General features: G+C 38.1%; 1 long non-coding RNA gene across 1 annotated transcript; it reads left to right on the top strand.

Annotated features, from left to right (window-relative positions):
- The first annotated feature begins 23,555 nt into the window (after positions 1-23,555).
- Positions 23,556-25,423, top strand: LOC123392861. The gene is made up of 2 exons (XR_006607549.1): positions 23,556-23,757; positions 24,853-25,423. It is a non-coding gene; the product is annotated as an uncharacterized LOC123392861 (long non-coding RNA).
- Positions 25,424-25,756: the final 333 nt, after the last annotated feature.

The raw sequence follows: 25,756 nt of genomic DNA, 5'->3' as shown, positions 1-25,756 counted from the left end.
ATAATTTACTTGATTTTGGAGCATTTTGTTGATGTTTCAAGCTGTGCCATTTTCATTTCGTAGATGGCTCTATCTACATTTTTGTTTAAAATTTCATGAAACATCATCCAGGGAGATGATGGCAAATCTTTCGTGCAATTATTTCACATACTATAAACACAAGCAGTTATTCAGAAGAAATCATCGTACCAAAAATGTAGCCATCATTGTTGAATTTGACACTAAATTGGGCTTTTAATTAGAATGATTAGTATTTTCTCCTTCTCTTACTTGGAATGGTAGCATTCAAAAGCTAAAATATCATTAGGTCTGGTTTTATGCTGAGGGAAGATTAAAATTCCTTCTTCAGAAATATCCTGGCTTTGCTTCACAATATTTCATGGCCCACTCCTAATGGGAGGGTTGTTACCCACTCAAGTAAAAGACTTATTTAGCTTTTTAATTTTCATAACAAGATTTCAATCTTATTTTTCTTCTGAAGTGTTAGATTGAACTGTATAAATTGGATGCTTTGTAAATAAAAAAATAATTAAAAAATTAGCAGTTTCATAAGGTTCTGCCTCGTGTTTGAATTCAATCAAAATCAACAAGTTGTTTGCTATCCCAACTCCCATCAAAAGCTCTGTGGATAAAAGTGATAATAACAGGGGTTTAGTTTAAAGCCCAGGCCAGCAAACTTTTTCTGAAAGAGCCACATAGTAAATATTTTAGGCTCTGTGGACTGACCGTACAGTATGTAGCAACTTTTCAACTCTGTTGTTGTAGCAGGAAAGCAGCCACAGACACTAAGCAAATGAATGGCTCTGGCTGTGTTCAAATAAAACTTTACTTATAAGAATAAGCAGTGGGTTGAATTTGGCCGGCAGTCTGTAGTTTAGTCACCTCTGGCTTAAAGGACAGAAATATATCTTTGGATCGTGTTGTCTTGGTATGAATTGTGAATGAATTGCCTTTGCAGAGTTACCTTGTGGTAGTTAGCTCTGGGCTTTCATGGGGGAAGACATTGAGAAACAACCTGATGAAATTCTTTATTACATTTGCTCTGGGATGTTACACGTAAATATTATTCATATGGTTAACCCATAATCTACCTAAAGTATTTCTCCCATAGCTAAGATCTAGGTAATGATTTGCTTATTCCCTTGCATTTAGGCAACAATTCCTTTTTTCCCCTGGTTTTTAAGATAGTAAAAACTCTAACTGACTGTGTCCCATTTTTGCTTTTGCTGCCAAGAATATCAGCACCAAATCCGAGTTTCATCTACAGCCTCTCTGTGGCCATTTGTTTCTGGAGAGGTGAAACTCCTTTCTTATCACTGGCTTTGCTTTGACTGTGTATTCAAACTGAATTTTCCCTGACTTTAGAAATTTTGAATTGTAAGCCACTGTTCTCTTGTGTGCTTCTTTGTTGTAAACAGACTCAAACACTTGTGGATCCTGTTTCAGAGTAAATATACAGAGTGGGTACATGATGTATTTTATATCTGAAGATCAATTTCCTACAAACTTTTAGTATCTCAGGTGCTCAAGTATGGACTATTGAATTCTTTTAACCCAACAAATAACTTATGAATATACTCCTACTCTCGAAGAGTTTATAGTTGGGGGGAGATACATATATAAATAAGTAATGACAAAACTACAAGGTAATTGCCATAATGGAGGTTCCTGTACTCTGCAGCTTAGAGCTCGAGTTTTTAAGAAATGATGTGGTTGCATCATCTTCCTCCTTGGCATGGTAAGGCCAACAACATGAAAACAACCTTTTGTGAGCAGTCATTACTACCTTATGGAAAAACTTAAAGGCATATAAACAAGATAATGTTTGATGTCTAGCTTTCCTGTGTTAATAAGCTCAAAACACTCTTCTACAATTAACGCAGAATTTAAGATCTGTATTTTAGAAAAACATGAATTTCAACCAAGATTTATTTTGTACTTGTTAAACCCATCAGTTTCTTATTTCTAAATTAGTCCCTGAGCATTTCAAGGATTTGAGTTTATATTATCATCCACCAGCTTTTTTCACCAGGAAAGCTAAGATAAGTCCTTCATGTTATTTCATATTCACAAGCCAGTTTAGGCTGAGTAATTAAAAATTTATAAACACTATTTTAATGACATTAAAGTGACTCATAATACAAGAAAAACATGTTATTTATAATTATTCTGCTTCAGTAAATGAAGCTATTGTAATTGTTTCTTTAATTCATATGCAAAATATTTTAACAGAATCAGTTTATGTTGTTTATATTTAAGCAATTAAAGATAAGATTATTTCTACCAAGCCATACATTTTTATATTTATAGTTTTAATATCTAAAATTTATTCACTCAGCAAATATTGGATGAGAACTTACTATATTCCACGATCTGTCTGATAGGCAAGAGATAGTGAACAAGATATATAGTGAACAAGATACATAAAGTTCTTGACTTCAAAAAGGTTACATACTCCTGGGAGAAGACAGATGGTAAACAGAGAGACAAATTCTTTCTTTCCTGACTTATTTACTTATTTGACAGAAAGAGAGAGCACAAGCAAGGGGAGTGGCAGATGGAGAAGCAGGCACCCTGCTGAGCAGGGAGCCTGATGCAGGACTCGATCCCAGAACCCAGGGATCATAACCTGAGCTGAAGGCAGATGCTTAACTGACTGAGCTACCCAGGAACCCCTTGAGATAAATTCTTAAAAATATATTTAAGATATATTTAGGGGTGCCTGGGTGGCTCAGTGGGTTAAGCCTCTGCCTTTGGCTCAGGTCATGATCCTGCAGTCCTGGGATCGAGCCCCACATTGGGCTCTCTGCTCAGCGGGAGCCTGCTTCCCTTCCTCTCTCTCTACCTGCCTGCCTCTCTGCCTACTTGTGATCTCTCTCTGTCAAATAAATAAATAAATAAATAAAAATCTTTTAAAAATATATATTTAAATGGTGATTACAGCTGTTATAAAATTATAACACAGAAATGAGACAATGAGAAACTATTTGAGAGTGGTGGTGGGTGGTAATCTCTGTAGGTTTCTGTGAAGAATGGTGAGAAGGAGCCAGGCAAGTGGAAACAGCAGGGGACAGCAATTATTTAGAATTCATTTGACATTCCCTATGGTTAGGATATAAAATTATTCACAAAATTTTAATAACAACATTGCAAAAAAATCCAATTATGTGTATTTTTACCCTCCTTTTTCTTACCTATAATGGGAAAGATATCTTTTAACAAATTATCATAAAACCATGTGGAATGATTGATTATATAATCAGTTTGGTGTTTTTATAGGTGCTTTGCTGTGAAGTCCCAAGCCTGTTCCTTTGGAGACCACCATGAGTTTCAGTCATTTTCTCTCTGGGTGGATCCTGAGGCGAAGGGCTTCATGGTCCTGACCTCCAGGAATGCCACCAGAATGGCGTAAGGACTATGGATGTGTATGAAGGGTCTCCAGGGTGATTTAAAGATCAAATAAGAAAGAGGGAGACAGATCGTGGGAAAGTGAGGCTCCCACTCACTCACTGAAATGAACTATTGACTGTAAGATGATACAATATTAAAAACTTGACATAGGAATTTGTCCTATCTTTTTTTTATGTTTGTTTATGATCAGCTAACAGAATGAGGATGTTCTCTATCTGGTAATGGATTAGATTTGCATGGCTGTCCAGACACAGTGGTGTGCCACGGAGAATTCGAACATACATACATTTTGACATACTAAAATGCCTTTAAATTTTCTTTCTTTGAATGATCAGAATTGAGATTTCTAGGTCAATGGTTATTGATCATGTTTGGTTCTTAGTATATGACTACACTGTTTCCAAATAGGCTAGCATGTACCAATACACTTAGCCCTCCATGAGCATCATCTAAGGCTTACGTTGCCAGACTGATATTTAAAATACAATTTAAGGGGCGCCTGGGTGGCTCAGTGGGTTAAGCCGCTGCCTTCGGCTCAGGTCATGATCCCAGGGTCCTGGGATCGAGTCCCGCATTGGGCTCTCTGCTCAGCGGGGAGCCTGCTTCCCTCTCTCTCTCTCTGCCTGCCTCTCTGTCTACTTGTAATCTCTGTCTGTCAAATAAACAAATAAAATCTTTAAAAAAATAAAAAATAAAAAATAAAAAAAAATACAATTTAAATTCTTGTCTGGAAGCACTGAATTGGAGACTGATTATTTAACTGGCCGTCTGCTAAATCTGGATAAAAATACACACTAAATACCTTCATGGATGATTTAGTCAACCAGCTACAATAGAGTATGTAGCTTCTTTCCTGGGGCAGCCCTCCCTGCATATGTGGCTATCAGACCAGTATCTTCTCTGGCTTCTAGGAATCACTGGCAGCCACTCTCCGAAAAACTCCTTTCTACTGTCACTCCCACTCATTGGTTAAGTCCTTGATTATTTCCTTGCTGACTGCAGAAGGAAATCTTCACTTAAGAGAATATCAATTATCAATTATCTATTGCTATGAATCACCCAGAAACTCCATGGCTTGAAACAAACAACAAACATTTATTTAATTCATGAATTCATGGGCCAGTGGTTTAATATGGTTGGTTATTCTAGTCTCTATTAAACTTGCTCACATGTGGCAGCTGGTTGGCTTTTAGCTGGGGGTCACTGAGCAACTGGGCTACTTTTGTTCTCTAGCAGACTTTCACAGGTCTGTTTTCCTTGCAAGGAAAATGGAGAAGACGTAAGTGGAACCTAATTTTGGTGGCTGAGATAGTTGTAACCTGGCACTGAGGCCTCTATGTGGTTGATAAACCACTGGTGTCTGTTTTTCAAGGGGATCCTTTAACATGGTCCATTAAAAGTTCGTAGAACGTGGAGTCAGCGTCCCTGGATTCAAATCACAGCTCTGCTAGTTGCTAACTGTGTGTCCTGGGCCGCATTATTTCACCCCTCTGTGCTTTAGTTTCATCATTTGTTATTTGGGGTTAATACTCTGTTCTACCATATTGGGCTGTTGTGAAGACTCAGTAAACGAATATATGTAATATGTTCCCATAAAAATGTTAAGAAACTATTATCTCTGAAGTATTTTTCCTGTAGGTCACTTATTGGTTTCCTCAGAGATTTGACTGCTGGGAAACTCAACTCCATTTCTGTTGATTTAAGCAGGATCCTTCAGCTTGCTGCTTTTGACGTCCCTTGAAGGTCTCAACGTCTTGCAGGTGACCACTCTGTTCAGACCACTCTGTTCATTCTTTTGTGTGGAGTCCTGTTCAAGATGCCCATGGCCGGTTCCCCCTCACAGGGGCCATATTGTGCCCTGGCAAAGTACTCTGGGAAACTCCTACTTGGCATGGCTGTCAGTGAAATTAAAGCATGCTCTCTTTGTTCTATCACTAAGCAAACCATTCTAGCTGGCCTATTTTTCTTTCCCTTTTTGAGGAGAGCCACCTAAGATGGGGACTTTTTCCTCTTAAATCTTTGTGCTCAGCCTGATCCTAGAGCAAGGCCTAGATACCAGGCATAGAAGGTAGAGGAGGCGGAATGAAGGAGAGAGAAGAACCTGGCCAGGCCCCAGGTCTTCGGTATAGGCTTTACAGCCCGATACAGGCCCAAGGTGGGAAGAAGAAACAAAAACTTTATATGGAATCAAACTTTGGATCTTGATGTCACACAGAATTGGACTTTAAATTTATATTTCAGAGGTGCCTGGGTGTCTTAGTTGGTTAAGCTTCTGGCCTTTGGCTCAGGTCATGATCCCAGGGTCCTAGGATCGAGCCCTATGTCAGTGGGGAACCTACTTCTCCCTCTCCTTCTAAGCCTCCCCTCTGCTCATGCTCTTGGTCTCTATCTCTCAAATGAATAAATAAAAAACACTTTAAAAAACAACAACACGTATTTCAGTTCCTACTGCAAGTAGGCTTCATATGCAAAAATATACTTATTTAACAAAATACGCTTATGATCTAATGGGAAAAAGGACACACTCGTGCTCACCAGGCCTAATGCCATGGCACAAGGCCAATTTATTGCTCTTCCTCGATTTCTCCCTCTCTACTCTCTTCCACTGATTCCCTAAGAGTCACCTCTCACATTGTAATGTTGGGGGACCCGGTTTCAATCCACAACTTTTAGAAATCCTTTAGCATACATAGCCATGGTAGCCACTAGAATTGTTGTGGGTGAATTGTGTTGTTGTACTGTTAGTTGAAACTGGGATTGCATAGAAAGTTGCCTTTTAAAATCCTGTTTCAGGGTGCCTGGGTGGCTCAGTGGGTTAAGCCTCTGTCTTCGGCTCAGGTCATGATCCCAGGGTCCTGGGATCGAGCCCCACATCGGGCTCTCTGCTCAGAAGGGAGCCTGCTTCCTCCTCTCTCTCTGCCTGCCTCTCTGCCTACTTGTGATCTCTATCTGTCAAATAAATACATAAAATCTTAAAAAAAAAATTTTGCAGTTTTAAAATCCTGTTTCAAATATAGCCTGGCGTTTTTTGTTTCATTTTCCATGTTGACTTTTGCGTCAGTGTGGCACGATTGCATTATTTTAAATGTTGCAACCATAGTTTTTCTAAAATTTCTAACTGTTCTGTATATTCCTCCACATGTAAAGTATGTGTGTTTTATTCATTATCAAAGTACTGTAAGCACAAGTTAAAAACTTAAATAAAAACTTACAAATTAAAGAATTCAATAAACACATTACTCATTTGATTATCTAAAACTTGTGGCATTTTCTCTTCTGACTCTGCGAATGGCTGGTGGGAGAAAAGATGTCTTCTAGTGAAAGCAGCAATCCCCTGGGGTTCCTGGGTGGTTCAGTAGGTTAAGCATCCAGCTCTTCAGTTCTGCCCAGGTCATGAACTCAGGGTCCTGGGATCCAGCGTGGCCTTGGACTCCGCTCAGTAGGGAGTCTGCTTGAAGGTTCTCTCCCTCTGTCCCTCCCCCCACTCATTCCTTCTCTCTCTCAAATAAACAAATAAATATTTAAAAAGAGAAATAAAAAAATAAAAGCAACAATCTTCTGTCACACCCCACCACACAAACACAGTCTCAGTCCTTGAGGGAATTTTTGTGAACTCTGAAACTAATCAGTTTTTAATTTTACTTAAGGGTTTGTAGTCTATCAGTGATTAAAATATTTATAAGACTAGCCTTTGGCTTATCAATTTTAGACATCTATTCACAATCTGCTATGGCAGTTAAGTCCGTCTCTCACGTTCCTTTTCCCCATCCCAATATAGTTATATTATTTTTTAATCCTCTATTTGTGATTTTATAACTTTGAATATTGTATCTTAACATTTAGACCTTATTCTATAAATTCTTGAGTTTTGGATTTGAAGGTATTATCGTGTCTTTTTTTTTTTAAGTTTTTATTTATTTATTTGGCACAGAGAGAGAGAGATCACAAGTAGGCAGAGAGGCAGGCGGATGGGGAGGCAGGAAGCAGGATCCCCATCAAGCAGAGAGGCCCATGCGGGCCTCAATCATCCCAGGATCCTGAGATCATGACCAGAGCTGTAAACAGAGGCTTAACCCACTGAGCCACCCAGGTGCCCAATATTGTCCTTTCTATTCTTGCTTTCATTTCCTCTCACCCTTAACCCCCTAGCTACAGTTATGGGTAGTTTTCACACTGTCAAGAAATATTGACAATATTTCTTTATTATTTTGTGACCATAATTGAACTGTTAGTAGACTGTAGATAGGAGAGGTTGAAACTTCAAACGCTATGGAGACCAGACAGGCCTGAGTGAAAGAGATTGGTAAACTTTGATAAATTGGTGAGTGTATGCCAAATGTTGTCCGGATGAATGTGGACCCAGTGATACAAAATATCCTAGTGTCTTTAAGAGAAACCTGGTAATTCAGATTTTTATATGAAATCTTCTGATTTAAATATGGCGGAATTTCATTCAACTAAAATACATACGCACAATCACACATACACACACACACAGAATAAGTCAAATAAAATGTTTCTTAAAAGAAATTAAAACCCATTGGGCTACCAATTTGTGACTTCCAGTGTATAAGCTGTGTTTAAAGTTTGTAAATAAATAAATGCTATTTGCATTTTTATAGTTTAAAAAATATATTACATATCAAATGCTGATTTCCGTTATTACATAGATTTTTTCCTTTGCTTTTCTTAGTTTCTAATTTACACTGTCTCCCTTTATTACTAGTTATTATTATTATTATTAGTTAATATTATTAACTATTATTATTAATATTATTATTATTAGTTAAGGTCTTTCAACTTTCCTAGGCAAGTGCCAACTTTAAGTCCTTTTTTTTCTCTGGGTGTCTCTGCTCCATCTAGACTGATAGAACTTTGGAGATTTTTGCAGTTTTCAGTTTTCATTCTTTGTTTGGTTATGTTTCTTTTCTTTTCTTTTTTCTTTTTCTTTTTTTGGTATAGTTCATTTTTTGGCTTGAAGTTTTCCTTTCCAGTTACCTCCCTTGTTTTCCTGGAAAACATCCTTAAGTAACTTCCTAAGACAGATGTGTAGGAAGTAAACATTCGGAGTCTTTGTATGTCTGAAATACTTTTATTCTACATTATATTTCATTGCTAATTTAGTTAGATATAGAACTGTACTTTTAAAATCATTTTCCCTATCACTGAAACCATTTATTTTCATTGTGATTGTTGTTTTTTGAAGTGTTTTATTAGCTATTGGCTTTTAAACATATTTACATGTATAACTTTGCAATGTTTTCATTAATTAAAGAGAAGAATAAAATATAATCATAACATTAGGAGAAAAAAAGAACAAGGCAAGTCTTAGGAGAGCAGGATAAAGAAAATAAAGTTAGGGTTGCTCTTGTGAAATCTGATAACAATCTTAGTCCCATTTGTGTTTTTTTCTATGTAGATACTTCTAGCATTTTCCTTTATTCTTCATGTTCTAAAAAATGTTTAAATGATGCATCTAAGTTGAAGTATTTTTTCTTCATTGTCCAGGGCACTTAGAAGTTTTTATTGAAATATTCATGTCCTTAGTCCTGGAAAATTCCTTTTATGAATCTTTTTTTCTTTTTTAAAATTTTAGTCTTCTTTTTTTTTCTGATTTTGTTTTATAGTATTAAGGGAAGCTTCAATTTGAATATCATCTGGAGTAGTCAACCTCTATAAAATTGAATCCAGGAAAGCACTTGGTTTTTCCTTTCTCTTTCTATTTTACCTATTTTTTCACTGCTTTCTTCTCTTGGCTTATTTTCTTCATTCTGGACATGCTATACACGTAAATAGATTTAAAAAGTCAGTAAGACTTCCAAAAACATCAATCACCTTACCAACTCCTCTGTACCCTCAATTTTCATTTCCATTTTAAGTTCCTCTACTTATTACTTCTAGTATTTGCTCCCACATTTCTAGTAACATGCTTATAGTGACTTTTTTTTTTAATTGATGCTATTAGTTTTTGACTCCAAAGCCAAGGATTTACTTTTGTAATACATGCCTCTACTCCCTCTCCACTGAAACACTTTTCTTCCCCCTTTTTTCAAATACAATCTTATCATTCTTTTAAATTAAATCCATATTCAATGTTTATATTTTTATAACTCATAGACGTCATAGAACTGTGTGGTGTATTCTCCCCTTATTTCCTTTTGCATATAAAGTTTCTTTTTTCCTAGAGTCATCACTGTCTAGTTTTTTCATTTTAACTTTCGAAGTACCTATCTCAATTCAACCCCACACTTTTTTGCCAGAATTATAAATCCCTCTCAATGCATTCAAACATATCAAAAAAATCTCTTAAATTCTTTTAAAAGCATTGAAGTTATCCTTCTTGGTTGAGTAGATTTGATGTTCCCAGGTCTAGCTGCAATGGTGTGTCTTTGGGATCCCCCTTGATCATCATCATCATGGAAATTCCCTTCAACTGTCTCCTGTGTTGGACACTGTTTCCTGGTTTCCATCTCTTGGTTCCTCTTTCTTGGTTTATCCTCTCCACTAGTTCCGGAGAAAAAGAGCATGGGAAGTAGATTTTTGAGAGCTCTCAAGCCTATTCCCCCTCTTGAATAATTTATCTGGATATAGACTTCAATATTATATATCATTTTCTCTTACAGTTTTCAAAGCATTACTTTCTCACTAGGATGTAGTGGAAAATCAGGTCATTTTGATTCTTGGTTTTTGATCTGCTTCCTTCTGGGAAGATCTGAGATCTTTCACTCTTGATATTTTGGAAAATTCATGATTTTACACATTGATGTGGATTTTCTTTATTTATTGTATTGAGAATCCGATGGGCACTTTCAAACTCAGTTCTTAGAAACTTTTCTTGGATTATTTCTTTAACAAAATCTTGTCCTTTCTTTCTTCTTTTCTTTTTATTTATAAATTCTCTTGGTTAAATGTTGGACATTCTGGCCTGTTTTCTTGTCTTCTCTCTGTCCTTTGTTTTACTTTCTAGATGGCTGTCTCCACTTTACCCTCTAATCTTACTCCTGCATTTTAAATTTCTAAATCAGATTTTTAATTTCAAGAGCTTTTGTTTATATTCTTAATGTTCTTTTAAAAATAGCATCTTTCTCTGTGTTCCATGGCTGCAATATCTTTTCTTATCTCTCTGGGGTTATTTGTTTGGAGAAGAATTTTTCTGTCTCTACCCTGTCTCATCTCTCCCAGTCTCTTTTATTGTTTGTTTTGGTTGCTGTTCTTTATGCTCAAAGTTTTCTTCAAATGCCTTGTGTCCTCTGGGTGTCCATTTATACTTAAGTCTGATACACCAAAAAGCTGTCTGGAAGATCTGATGGGCTTTACTCCACTATGATTTGATTGGGATATCTTATTGGGGAACCACAACCATGAATATTTAGTAGATTTTTTTTGGTCACAGGCTGGTCATTCTAAGATTTCCTGCCCAGGGATCTAACCTGGATGTTGGTACATTCTGGATTGAGTGAGGATGGGGTAAAGGACCTTTTCTTTGATATGTCATTTAAATGCTTCATTTTCAGTATGTTACCTCTGACTTCAGCTGTTCCTAATCTAAGATTGTTCTGCTTCAGTCCTTCTAAAGGATAGATTTTTGTTGGGTGGGGAAGGGAAAGTTCTCTGGCTAAGCAGTTTGGGAAAGGTGAATCTGGGCAGGGAATATGTTTAATTGTTTTTGGCTTTGATCCAGAAGTTGCTTTCAAATATGTAACTGTTTCAGCCCCTATCTTTACCTCTATTTTAGATTTAAAAGCTGTCTTTGATTTTGAAATGTTCCAGGGATCAAGCTTATTCCTGATTTTATTCCACTGCTGGTGTATGTTTAATTTTCCCCATTTTTGATGTTAGTCACCCTCATTTGTTGGCTTCATAGATTTCAAAATTTTGATGCTGCCATTTCCTTCTCTGGTCACATTTTCCTTGTATATTTATTCCTATTTTAGTGAAAGAAGTGAAGGTCAAAAATGTATTTTCAAATTGTCATGTTTAAACAGAAGTCTCTGTTTTATTTTTAATTCAACATTGATCTGATGGGATATCAAAATTTGGGAGGATTTTAAAATAACAAAATCACACAAATCTCATTACTTTAGTGTAACTATTTTGAAAATGATTATTTAAATGCTTACATATTTTATAATCATTTTACTCATACATGTATTTGTGATTTCATTTAATATATCATCATAAATGTTTTATGTTTTCCCATAGAATATTCTTAGTTGTAGCCTTATGATATTTCATGGTATTGATGTACATTATTTATTCAACCAGTCTCTAATATTGGGTTCTAATTTTTTCTTAGCATTTATAATATCAAAGTGAGTATCTCTTTACTTTTTTGCCTTCTTGAATTTTTCCTTAAAGATATATTCCTTACCATATGGTGACTGGATCCAAGAAAAACATATTTATGAATCTTATTACGCATTTTCATATTGGTTATCCAAAAATTTTACACCTAATTTTGATACCCACTCAATGACTGAGGATATAATATTAATTTTACAAAACTTTTTTTGGTTAAAAACTTGGCCCTTTCAAGTGTTTTCTTAAAACACAGATCTTGTCCAAGAGAAGTGTTCTTTTAAACCATCTTTCCTGTACAGATGTTTCTGAGAATCTGATTAAGACTATGGACATTCCCCTCTTCCCTCCCCAGCTGAATTCCCTCAGTTACATGGAGTGACATGCACATGGGCACACATGTATGCTCCTCTATTTCAGGCAATTGAACACATTTGAGGTCCATTTTATGGACTTAGTGTAAGACTCTGATCTCTAGAGAAAGCAATTCTCTGAGCTATGAGCATCAAATTTCTTTGTTGTCAAGATATTTAACTGATATAAAATGGCATCACTGAATCACTGAGGACCCCATTATCTGGGATTCAGATGGTTCCTTCCCTTACCACCATGGTTATGGCTAAATATAGGGCCATGGAGAGTGACAAGGAGCTGATTCTTTCATCTCTGTCCAATTTCTTTCCCTGAACTCCTCCATTGCTTTGAATTTATTGGCCAGAAACATGATCACTGTATAAGCTGGTTGCACAAACTTTAGTCAAAAAGTGAGCAAAACAGGAAGTTTAAATGGGGATTGGGTGTGAGAAATTTGGAGAAAAATAATAGAAAGAGCATGTGGAACTAAGAGTGGCCTGTTCTTAAGCATTGTACAATCTTACATGATAAAATGCATATTGAGGAACTGAAATTAGAACTCTCGGTAACCATGGGAACAGCTCTGTTATGGCTCAATTGTTAGAAAAACAGTCCTGGGATTTCTGTGAAATGGAAATGATTGTTTAGATAATGATACATCTCCAGTGTGAGGACTGATAGTGAATTTCCAGCATAATTGGAAGTGGTAGGCCAAAATGTGAGGAACTTCTCAAACCCAGCTTTCCACAGTATTTCTCCTTGAAATAAACACAATTAAGCTTTATAGGAAATTCCAGCATTTGGCACTTTGGGGTGTAATTTTGAAATTTTATAGCCATAATTTTCCTATATGTCCATGATTTTCCATATCCCTCTTCTTTGCATATTCTATATTTAGCAGTTTTTCAGTAGCTTTCTCCTGGAAAAATGTCATGTGAGAGTTCTATTATTCTAGTCTCCAGATCCCAGAGTTAATTTTAGAAAAAGAATTTAGAAGTTAGATGCAGAGTAATCTTAAAAGAGGAAATTTATCTACATATAAGGAAGTCCTTAGGTCTGTGGTATCTTTGCTAAGGAGAAACTCTATAATGATAGAATAATTAACATTAATTTCAAACATGACATGCTACATTTCTTGCTCACAAATACAAACAAGGCTGCCAACTTTTTTATTTCTCTTGATGTTTACAGAATGTTAAACTGAGGCTCACAAAGGTGAAGTAATTGCCCTAAGCTACTAAGATTGTCAGTGACCACGTGGTGACTGGACACCACTCCTCATTTCCCATGTCTTTCTCTTACTCCATGGGGACATTAAGATCTGTTATCTGCTACATTTTGCTAAAGATAGGATATCTTTAGCTTCTGATTCTCTGCAAAATGAAGAATTTATATCGCTGTTCCTGATGACTGATAAACCTTTCCCCTCAATCCTTACAGCCTCCTGTCTGTAAATGGCTCACTCAAATACCACATCCTTCCTCCCGAATTGAACCATTTCTCCTTCCTTGACTGTTCCCCAATGTTTAATTCTACAGTTCTTATGTTCCTTCATAACCTTCCTCTTTTCAGTCTGGCTGCTTGAAGGTATCTCATATACAAGAAATGTCCAAATGGTGCTGTCTCCTTCATTGTTAAGTGGCTAGTTTTTGTCCAATGACCTGATTGCATCCATCTGTGTGTTTCCAGCTGACTGGACAAAGAAGAAGATGAAAAGTTGCAGAAATGAAGCCAATAATTAGAAAGTATGTGTCTATCCTTTCCCTCCTTCTGAGGAGAGTTTCTGTAGAATGGGTAAAAGCTTGCCTGAAAAGAAAGCTTTGGGAAAAGACTGAAGAGAATTCCTCTTAGTGCTAAAGGACAAAACAAAACGACAATGAAAACTGGCCTTCATGCAGCTGCATTAGGCTGGATATTTTATAATTTTAAAAATGTGCTTATTTTTAGTGGCTGTAAGACCTCACAAAAGTACAAGTCTGTCAGTGTATCTGACACCAGCAATGACCACAACAAATAATCAACCCAAAACATTTAATTTCTGCAAAGAAATTTCTACTTATGCTCATTGCCAAATACATTGTGTTCTTCTCTATATTTGGAACATCATTTTGTGGAACTGGTCTAACTTATGGGAAACCCTATGTTTAAAAACTTATTTGATGGACGCCTGGGTGGCACAGTCGGTCAAGCTTCTGCTTGAGGCTCAGGTCATGATCCTGGAGTCCTGGGATTGAGTTCCACATCAGGCTCCCTGCTCAGCAGGAAGTCTGCTTCTCGTTCTGCCTGCTGTTCTCTCTCTCTCTCTGGCAAATAAATAAATAACATCTTTTAGAAAATTAAATAAAATAAGAATTTATTTGAGATAAGGTAATCATATACAACATGGATGTGTTTTATTTAAATTGGTGATTATTGAACATCTTTTAAAAAATGTTAGTAATAGTAGATGGCTAGAAAAAATAACAATAATTCTCATAATATAGCTTCAATTTAGAAAATAGTCTTCATATGAAAACTAAGAAGAGCTCCCATAACAAAAAACAAGCACTTCAAAAAACCATATGGACATAAAATTCTCAAGCAATATGCATGCATTAATGTTTATAATAATGGCATTATCCGTTCATTTAGAATACACATAATTTATAGTAAGTGTTATTCTTAACATTCTTAACTCTATTTGTTATTCTGGTAGGAATCTCTTATATGATTTACATGTTTGATGAATTCAGTAATTAACTAGATTGCTTAATTTAATAACAGATCATACTGACTTATTATATGACTTATATATAATATATGTCATATAATATATTAGACATATATAATGTATAGTATTATATATAATATATAGGCATATATATAATATATGCCTAATAAGCCTAATATGACTCATTAGGTTTTAATTGAAGCAAACCAGGGTTTTCGTGGGTTTTTAAGATCCTTTCTCTTAAGAATTTTGTCTACTTTTTACTGGTTACATAAGGCTCATACCTTTTTATTTGTAATTCTATAGGGAAATGTGCTTTTGGTTAGGGAAACATTTATAAGAGCCCATGACTTTTTGTTTTTATGTTTCTGTTCATTTGTTTGCTTGAGTGAGGTTGCTGACATCAAAAGATATAGTTCATGTATTTTTGTCCAAGATTTTTAATTCAAGGTTAGTTGAGAAGTTTAAGGAATTAGCTACTCATGCAGAATGTGTTATATTTGGATAATTTCTACATTATGATATGTGCAGGATATAAATTATACTTAAATATTGGGCACTACTATCATCAGGGTCCCAAATTTACTGAAAGCACACATTGAAATGGAATGTTGTTCTTTTATTTTCCATAGCTGTGGTAGACAGAATATTGGGACCCTCCCCAAAGATGTCCAGATGGAATTTGTGCATTGTTATCTTACATAGTTGGGTCCAGTTTAATCACATGAATTCTTAAAAATGGAGAATTCTTCCAAACCGGGTGCCAGAAAGAGATATGATGATGAATACATGGTCAGGGAGATGCTACATTGCTGTCTTGGAAGACGGGAGAAGGCATCCCGGAGCCAAGAATGCAAGCCATTTCTAGAAGCTGGAAAATGAAAGGCTAGCTCCTCAAGAAAGGAAATAGCCTCTGAGACCTAGATGTTAACTCAGTGAGACCCATCTTGGATTTCTGACTTAAGACTGCAAGGTAACAAATTTGTGTTGTTTTAAGCCTCCTTGATTATGACTGTTTGGTATGGCAGCAACAGAAAACTAATATATTATTGAGATAAACTTTCTCATGATACCCCCCCTACCCCTCTGACTAACAGGAAAAACAATGTGAACTCATCAAGTAGAAGTATTTCAACCCCTTCTGATTTAATTGTTGTGTGTTGAGGTCACTCGGTCTCTTTGCGTAAGTGTGTGTACTCCCAGAGTTAATTTCCCTTACTTTGTTTTACTCAAGGTGGCCCATAGGCCAATGTGGTGGAAGGGGCTCATATATCTTTTGGGGAATGGGGGGTGCTTATCTATAAACCTCTGGTTATGGATCTGTTTCCATTAACCTTTGTTTCTTGGCCTCTGTTAACTGAGTTGGTGTTATAGCTGGTCCTTCTGACCTGTGAGCATGCACTAGGAGAATGGTACTTTGGAGAAAAGAAAAGTAAGATGCAGAGTCTTTTCCAGAGAGGAAAAAGAAGTAAAAATCTAGTCTCTTCCCTTGTTGCCTATATTAATGTTAATGCCTCTGGTAAATGAGGTCCTGTCCTTAGCCAGCCTAGGACTCTGCTGACAGGGGTGTTAGCATTTCCACAACTATTTAGGGCCACGTGAGCACTTCTGTATCTTCTGTATTCTGGGTCAAGTCCATGGGAGGCTATAAGGCTTATTTCAGTCTCCTTTAACCAATGCTGAGCTGTCTTGTCTCACTTCGTTCTAATGGCTCAGGAGTTTTCACAGCTTTGAGCCTACCACTATATCCAAGCAATTGGGTGACCAGTTCTGAAGTTCTTAGGATTCTTGTGCTTATCTAGATGTATCTAAAGCATTTCCTTCATTTCTGTCCATAGTGTTTGCTTAGGATTTGTAGAAGCTGGTCACCTTCTCTCTTCAGACTGCCTTTCTTCATTCTCCTTCTAAACTCTCCTGGGATTAAAAAGGTCTGGATTTTTGTTTTTCACCTCTGGAAGGGACTTTCCCTGTATCTTACTCCATTTGCCCAGAGTAGCCCAGCATCCTTTTTTAACAGTAATTCTAAAAGTAATGATAGGGAAGGCTATCCCCTTCACATTATAGAAGAAACTCTGTGATATGAATTGGCTGTGTTTGTTTCTCGATAGGGTAGCTTCAGGACACGGAAACATAAGAAACTACACAGACTGCAAATACATTGGTTTAATGCATAGACTGGCATATGATAGTCCACACACCAGCGGACTGTTTTTGTAAATGAAGTTTATAGGTGGACAGCCACGTGCACTCACTTACAAATGGTCTCGGACTGCTCTGGGGCTACCCTGGCAGAACTGAGGAAGGGAACAGACACCATATGGCCTGCAAATCCCCAGATACTTACTCTCTGGCCCTTTAAGAACATATTCTCTGACCTCCAGTTCTGTGTATTGTTCTCTAGAACTCTAACCACCCCCAAAACTGACAGTTTAAAACAACGAGTATTGGGGCGCCTAGGTGGCTCAGTGGGTTAAGCCGCTGCCTTTGGCCCAGGTCATGATCCTGGAGTCCTGGGATCAAGCCCCGCGTTGGGCTCTCTGTTCAGTGGGGAGCCTGCTTCCCCCTCTCTCTCTCTGCCTGCCTCTCTGCCTGCTTGTGATCTCTATCTGTCAAATAAATAAATATTAAAAAAAAAAAAAACCAACGAGTATTTATTTTCCAACATTTCTGTGGGTCGGAGACCTTCGGCTGTCTTAGCTGGATAATTCTGGCTCACAGTCTCTCATGAGGTTCCAGTCAAGCTGCTGGCCCAGACTGCAGTCATCTGAAGGCTTTCTTGGAGCTGAAGAATCCATCATCAAGCTCATGCAGGTGGCTGTTAGCAGACCTCAGTTCTTCACCAGCTGTTGGCTTGGAGGCCTCTGTTCCTTCATGGGAGCTACTCCAGCAGCCTAATCCACAGGACAGTGGCTTTGTCCAGAGCAAGGGATGAGAGACAGAGAACAAAATGGAATCAGCACTCTTTCCAATTCCAGTTGAATTTCCAATTCCAAATCTTTTCAATTTTCAATTCCAAATCTTGGAATTAATACACTATCGCTTCTACAGTATTCAATTTGTTAGAAGCCCGCCATAAGTCCAGTCCATCCTCAAGAAGAGGGGATCATCTGAGGACATGGAGCCCAGGAAGCCGAGACCATCGGAAGACGTCTTAGAGCCTGGCTGTCACATTTCATAATCCTCCATCTAGTCACTCTTTTATATCAACATGCTGCATTTGGACTTCTATCCATGTCGCTCTAGAACACAGGACTGGGGACTATGAGAACCAAGATAAGCCAGCTGGTGAAGTGTTGAAGCCATTTTAATAAGCAGTCTAATTCCAAGCTAGCCATAAAAGTTGTTCATCTGCTTAGTGCCTGGGGGCCAAATCCAGGCTAGAACTCCAAAGGTTAGGAACACTGGGAAGCCCAAAGAAAAGCCAATGGAGAAAGGATTCCTAGCAAATAGGGTTTGGTTGTTGCAGCTTCTTGCTCCTACGTGTGGCCCAGGTAGCCTCTTAAGAGAAAGCTTTGTCAACAATGAGAACTTTTTATTTGTCAATTTCTTCAGTATTCAACAAATATTTACTTAACTCCTACTAAGCTCCAGGTGCTACTGAAGGCAGTGGATACAGCAGCAACTTGGAAGCAAAGATGGCCTCAGGCAGGAAACATCTTACATCAGGTGCTTCCTTTGAATGTTGACAGAGACAAGTGACTTCCCAGAATTTGACCCTTTCAGGATTTGTGGGCAAGAGAAGATATTTATATAAAAAGATAATAGGTGGACTGGCCCACTTGTATCCAGGGATGTGAAAGAAGGTCCTGGAAATGTTGTAATGCATTTACAGTCCTTCCTGATTTGAATGCTTTAAAAACGCTTGTCACCCCTACGTTTGTGAGTTCAGACCTGGGGCAGGGTCTATAAAACCCATAGACTGCTGAAAGTATTAACACGTTGTCTTGTTTTTTCTTTTGTGCTTTATTTAGCCACTTTTAGCCCAGCCATATCTTTCACTGGACTCAAACTTCATATATTTACTTAACAATGGGATCTGGAATTTTGCTCCAGAAACGTCTGTCAAAGCCTGCATCATTTTCCTTCCTATCGAGATGGATACATGAGGAGAAACTGGGAGAGAAGGGAGAGTGTTCTTGGTTGACCCATAGAAAGTCAGGCTAATTTAGGGAGAAAGGATAAAGGCCCCATTATCTTTGGGAGCAAGATGGAGGAGGAAACCACCACGGCTTGCTCTAGGACACTGTAAAAGCTTTTGACCTACAAATGAGGTTCATTTCTTCTATCTGTGTGATTGAAAGCCAGTTTTAGGATCCCATTAGACACAAATATTCCATTACCTGTACTTGTATCAATGGTTTATCGGTATGGAATTTTTTTTATGGGTCTCTGGAGGGACTGAGACTAGGGGCTCTCGGGAACTCTCAAGAATGTTTACTTCAGTCACCCACGTTTCAAAAGGGAGGGGTTTGGAGAAAAAGACCACCACAAAAATTTATTGTTTTGAATCGGAATCTGTGAGAAAAATAGGAAATGTAATTTTAAAAATGAAATAATGGCAAAGCGAAAGATGAAGGCATAATGGACAGCCCCCGCCACATCTGTGACTGTTGAGTCCTTTTCCTTGGAGCTTGTATCTGATGCCAGATACACAATGTGTTACACTTACTCAGCAATTAAAGGTAAGAGGTTGTGAAACTCTCAATGAGCCAGAAAGAAAGGGGGCAAAGGGCTGAGTTTGAGTGAGTAAAGGAAGATAAATCAGATGAGATTGCATGTTGATGACACTCACCAGGGTTGCTCAATAGCTACATCTGACAAACAGCAAGAAAAAAAGGAAACATTTTGGCAGCGTCAGCCACCCCCAGCATCTCTCTTCAAAACCTTACTAAGAAAGCCCCACTGCTGGATGAGTTATTTCCTCTTTTTGCTGTATGAGTACAATGGGAGAAAAAATAGACCCTAGAGCTGAAATGTGAAGTTAAGAAACAGTGGTGTGAGTAATAGTGCAATAATGAAGGAGACAGAAAGGCCTAGAGGTGAGGATATTCCAAGTAGAGGGCTTGCCTATAGCTGATTCTGTTTGTGGGCGGTGGATATTTCAACTGTTCCTTCACACTGTTACATAGAGTGTCTTTGTTTCTGACTGTCCCTGTTACCCTTGGTTTTGTCGGTTCCTTCTTCCTGCCTGGACTCTGGTGGAACCACGCCTCACCTCACTCCCTTGTTGGCTCTGCCGTATCCGCCTTAGAAACTTCTATGTTCTCTTCAAACCCCAACTGAAATCCATCTTTCTTTCAGGAAAACCCCATTCTCCTCCAGCCCAGATTTTACATCTTTCTCTTTTCTCCTCCTAGTACCTTTAGTGTTTTATTAAATTGGTCACCGTGTCCTTTATACACAAGTTATATGTATATTTTCTGTTGTCTCTATTGAGTTGAAGTCTCCAGAGGGCATGAATAGCCCTGTGTATTTCCTATAACATTTATTCAGTGATAGGAGGGATATAAAAACTAATATAACAAGTCAGTGTTTATTAGCTTAAAATATAAAGTCTGACAAGTTTTAACAAAGATTAGTAAGATCCTAAGCGAAAGTCCCTTAACTTTCCTGCAGATGAAACTAACTTCTGTCTTTGTCTACCATGTTATATTGAATTCTGATGAAATAAATATATTTTTTAAAAAATCCAGGGAAAGCTATTTTATTTTTATTTTAGAATTTTTTTATTAGAAAGAAAAAAGGAATTGATTTCACCTAGTTTCTAGTTTCTTGGAGACATGATGCCAGGTAGTTGCCTTGCTGGCTTCAGATTAGAGGTGTGGAAGGTTCCAGAATATTTTAATTCTTTCCCCCTTTGTAGAAAAGCCTTTTAAACTGAGCTCTATATCATTAAGGGAAAAAAGAAGAAGAAGAAGAAACCAAATGACCATCACTAGATCCTATGGGTTTCTGTCTTCCTTTTCCCTTCCAAGTCTCTCAAAGTTATATTTTATGCCTGTTGGCTACCCTTCCTTGATATGCCTTCCTTTCCCACCGCTTTGTTATTAACGGACTTTGATCTTCATCACACTTCAGAAACAGTCCTCTAAAAGGTCAGTTGTAACTTCCTTTTTTGTCAAAATCTCTCAGCAGCATTAGCTGTTGATAGCCTCCGCCTTGTAACTGCCTGCTGCCTTGGCTTTGACATTGCTCTGCCCTAGATTTGCTCCTGGGGGAAGGGAGGATGAATTTGTTCAACACACAGGCTCCTGCGAGAAGCCTTCAGTGTTTCATTGTATCTGGGCTTCACGACAGCACTCTGAGGCAGGAGGCATTTCTCACACGCCATCACGAGAGGATAGACGTTTTTGTTTTGTCCCATTTGGCCAGTCATTTCACACAGGGGTAGGGCTTGTGCCCCTAAGCTGGTGGCAGTTTTCTTGAGAGTAGAGTCTGTACGCTCACCCTGCCCCTCTTCTCTGTTGCTCACCATGCCTGCCACAGCAAATAGTTTCAGAGTTTAATAAATATTTGTTGACTGTAGATGAAAGTGCTCAGACTTTGAAGATAAAGACTAATATAAACACTGGTCAGTGTTTTGTTGACTGTTTTCTTCAAGTTCTGGAAAAGATCTCCTTTTATACACCGTCTTAGCGCCCCCCCCCCCCCATATACCCAGGCGGTAAACCTCATTCATGAAAGCTTTGACACTGAGATTAGAAAACCATTAGCAACTGTCCCTCAGAGGCGGGAGAGTTTCCTGCCAGGAACAGGAGAACCTCTCTACCTGCAGTGGCTGAACTCTGAAGCCTCTGAATTTGATCAGGGCAATTGTATGTATTATCTGCTCCAGGCAGCTTGGCCCGGTTTCTGAGTCGGATGCGTGGAGTTTGTACTTTCTGTCTGACACATAGCTGTCTCATCCCTCATCCCTGTGAGAGGAGAAGCAGTTGTGGGTGAAGCAGGACAGTGGGGAGGGGTGAGGGGATGATACCAGTGAAGTCAGTCAGCTCTACCCTCTCCATCTCCTCTTTGCTCCCTTAATCGCCTTTCACTTCCTCCTTTCCCACCAGGTGCCAGAGGGCTTATGCTTCCCCATAATCTCTCTTGTCAGGGGGGAAGTGGTGGGAACCAACTTCTTTTTAAAAATATGCCTGCTAGGAAGCTTGCACATCGTTGCGCATTCAGAATGGTGGCTTCATTCGTCGTCTTCTGGTGGCTCTGTGAGGTAGATTTTATTACTTTCCTATCACAGACATTGAAATTAAGGCTTTGAAAGGATAGGAGACGTGTCCCCCCATTGCACGGTTGTAAATACAAAGGTGGACTTGAAACACAACCTGTTGGACTCCAAAACATCTGGGCTCTTCATATTGTATGAGGATACCTCTTTAGAAGGAAAGGGCTGATAGAAAATCGATTCCCACGGAGGGAACTCCAATGGAGTTCCAGAAAAATTTCCATGTGCAGAGGGGTGGGGCACTTGGGGAGGAGGAGGCTGTTTTCTTGACCCAAAGGCTGACTTGGGGGCTTCAAAGCATTGCACCTGACCTCTCTTCATCCTTAGCCACCCAAGGTTCATAAATTGGAATTCAATACTTACGGACTTTTTTCTTTGACGGATGTTCTTTCATAGTCATATATTTAAAGCTCCTGAAAATGAACCTACTTAAAATACATATTTTTTAAATAGTTAGAAAAGGGGTGCTTGGTGGCTCAGTGGGTTAAAGCCTCTGCTTTCGGCTCAGGTCATGATCTCAGGGTCCTGGGATGGAGCCCCGCATCGAGCTCTCTGCTCAGCAGTGAACCTGCTTCCTCCTCTCTCTCTCTCTGCCTGCCTCTCTGCCTACTCGTGATCTCTGTCAAATAAATAAATAAACTATAAAAGTAAATAAATAAATAAATAGTTAGAAGAACCGTGATTGGTTCTGTGTCTTTAAAGGGAAAGGAAATCTCCTGCTGATAATTTGTTTATTCTTACTTATATTTAAATAAATTTAAGTTAAATTGTATTTAGCACTTTAGAAATAAGTCAGAGAAAGAAAACGGCGTGTGACTTCACTTGTAGGTGGAATCTAAGAAAAAACAAAAAACAAAAACACAGAACAAATGACTACACAAACAAAAAAGCAGAATCAGACCTATAAATACAGACAACAGACAGAGTTGCCCGAGCCGTGGGGGTGGGGCACAGGCAAGCTGGGTGAAGGGGTGAAGGGGAGTGGGGGACACAGGCTTCCCCTTATAGAATAAGAAGGTCACAGGGATGACGGTGAGCAGAGCAGAATGTAGAGAGGTGTTCAATCACTGTGTTGTCCGCCTGAAACTAATGCCACATTGTATGTCAACTAGACTTCAATTAAAAAAAAATCTTAATACTGTCAAACTAGTCTCCTGAAGATACTGTCCACCTTGCCCAGAACCTTGTTAATGCTTCTTATATTCACTATGTTTATAAAACAAAGAGAAAATTAGACCCTTTACTGGAAATAAAAAAAAAGTCTATTTAGCATTTTGAGAAAATAGAGATGAATCAAATACTGATCATTCTTTTTCAGCCCTATCTTTTCTAATCAAATCATATGACAGCAGTATCGAAATCTTCACTTAACATATTTATACACTTTGCAATGTTATTACACTTGAGGTTATCTTGCCTGAAGTGAGGGCTTTGTCAATTATCCGGAAGGACTATCTTAATCCCTTTTATCAAATAATTCTTTTTTGCCATGCCTATCACACCAGTATCTTTATTGATTTCCTATTTATTAATTATTAACAGATTCAGAGAGGCAATTCATTTGTGTGCATGGGATCCAAGTTTTCCAACATCACTTTCAACCGTCTTTTGAAACACTATAACTTTTGCAATGTTTGCCATTTTGCCCTGCAACCTAGCGCATCGCATTTGCATTGTTTGTAAATGCCTACAACAACCATACCGTCAGCCAGACCTGGTGTTGATGTGATGGGTGGAGACGGAAGGAAGGGCCAAGTGAAGGGTAAGTGGTGACTAGTCTTACAAGAGATTAGTCGGCAGCTTTGTGAATATTTTTATGTTACGGTGCCTCTTTGCTTCCCTAAGCAATCAGGTAATTGTGGGATGGGGCATGATACAGGTTCAAATACTAAGGACTCCCCAGGCTCAAGTAATTGTGGAATGGAATGGAACTGGCTTTGCCTGTATCCGCTCTGACCCTGTAAATGTAGCAGCTCTTAGGAACCTATAGGCTCGGGTTGTTCTGCAATGAACCAAATTGTCTCTCAACTACTCTGATGTGCATGAATAGGGCCCAGAGCATTCCAGAACTACTGGAATGTTAAATCTCAAATTCAGAGATTAGTTTGAAGCCCCATATTATCTCTATTGTGATGTCTTTCAACAGATCTAAGAAGTTGTGTAGTTTTGATTCAAGGTGGGTTAAGGGGAGGATCAAACTGAATGAAACTTAGGTTCTAGGCCTCTACTATTATCACCCTAGTGTGCTTTTTGAGGTGGTGGGGGGGCAGTTATTAGCTTCAATAGACTTAAATGCTATGATCTTTGGTTCTTTTAACTTCATTTATCCTTTTTTTTAACTTCCTTTATTTATTATTTATCATTATATCATTTATATATCTATTATCTATATCATTATGTATTTATTTATTTATTCATTTATTATTTTTTAACTTCATTTATCATTATTTCTTTTAACTTCATTTATCATTATGTTCTGTGTGAATATAAATTAAGAATAAGAATCAGTTTTCCTTCTTATAAGTATTTTAGATACAATACCTCACTGGCAGAGGATGCTTGCTGATCCCCCTTCTCTAACTATAGATGTATGACCATATATTCAAACAGTATTATTTGCAAGATATTGTAGCATTTCAAAGTAATGATAGTTGTTTTTTTTTTTTTCATAAGTAGAGAGAATAATGACGTCTTGTTTTTTCCTCTTGGCTTCTTTAGCATGCTGCTTTATAAGACTTTTTTTTTCCCTTTTTCTTTTCCTTTTTCTTTTTTGGGGTTAATTCTGTATTTTTCTTCCCCCTGGATTGCAAGCTTCTTGAGGACAAAACCTTCGTCTTATTTTGTTTCATGTCTCCAGGATCGGACACTGGACTGCATAAATGTCTGTTACAATGTTCTTTAATTGAAGTTGAAATGAAGAAGCTGACGTAAAAGGAAGGAAATGGTACATTACTGTTGCCGAAGTGAAGCAGGTTGTACTAACTTTGCAAGGACAGGAAATAAAAGCAAGGTTCATTGGTGGAAGGTAGGACAGAGGGCAGGTTCTCTGCGGTGTGTTCTGAAAGGAGCAGAGGTCAAAGTATAATAACTATTCCACTGGAAAAACAAATAAACAGGCTGGAACATTCTTGCCTGAGCACATAGAAACTTGGAGTCCGTGAGCAGTTAGAGGCCCAAAGCTAGTGGCAAGGTTTATGAAGCCATCTGCATCGTCTCGTGGACCTTCTAATTTATTTTTTTCAAAAGTGCTTCCTGATAGGAAATGACACTTTCTAATGAAGTGTCAGGAAGTATACCCAGAAATTAATACAAGGTGACAGAATCTCCTTAAAAATGGAGATTTAAAAAAAAAAAAAGTCTCCATTTTAAGGAGATTCCACCACATCAGAAATTTCCAGTGGCCAACGGAAAGAAGGCAAGAAGGTTTTCTGGAAGCCATATGTCTGTTCAGTGTATCCGCAGACCTGTGGAGAAAGAAGAGCTTAATTAGACAGATGAGCAATTTCCTGAAAAGGCCCATGCAGGCGTTGGATTACATATCATTTCCTCTAAAAGAGGCAAAACCCATGATGATTAGCAACTCACTGTTTTGGAGCCCAGCCATTCTCCAGTTTATTTTCACTTGGTGGGAGTGAAGGAAGGTGATGCTATTGCTTTTGAGTTAGATTCTCTTAGTCATGAGTGTTGGATTTCTCTTGTGCAGAATGAGTGTTAAATTGAGCTCGGGATTATTGGAGTGGGGGATCCTGCTTTGTGGCTTG

The sequence above is a fragment of the Mustela putorius genome, unplaced genomic scaffold (genome assembly GCF_011764305.1).
Source record: "Mustela putorius furo isolate JIRA1106 unplaced genomic scaffold, ASM1176430v1.1 tig00000640_pilon_pilon_pilon, whole genome shotgun sequence".
NCBI lineage: Eukaryota > Metazoa > Chordata > Mammalia > Carnivora > Mustelidae > Mustela > Mustela putorius.
This window is presented reverse-complemented; position numbering and strand designations above follow the sequence as displayed.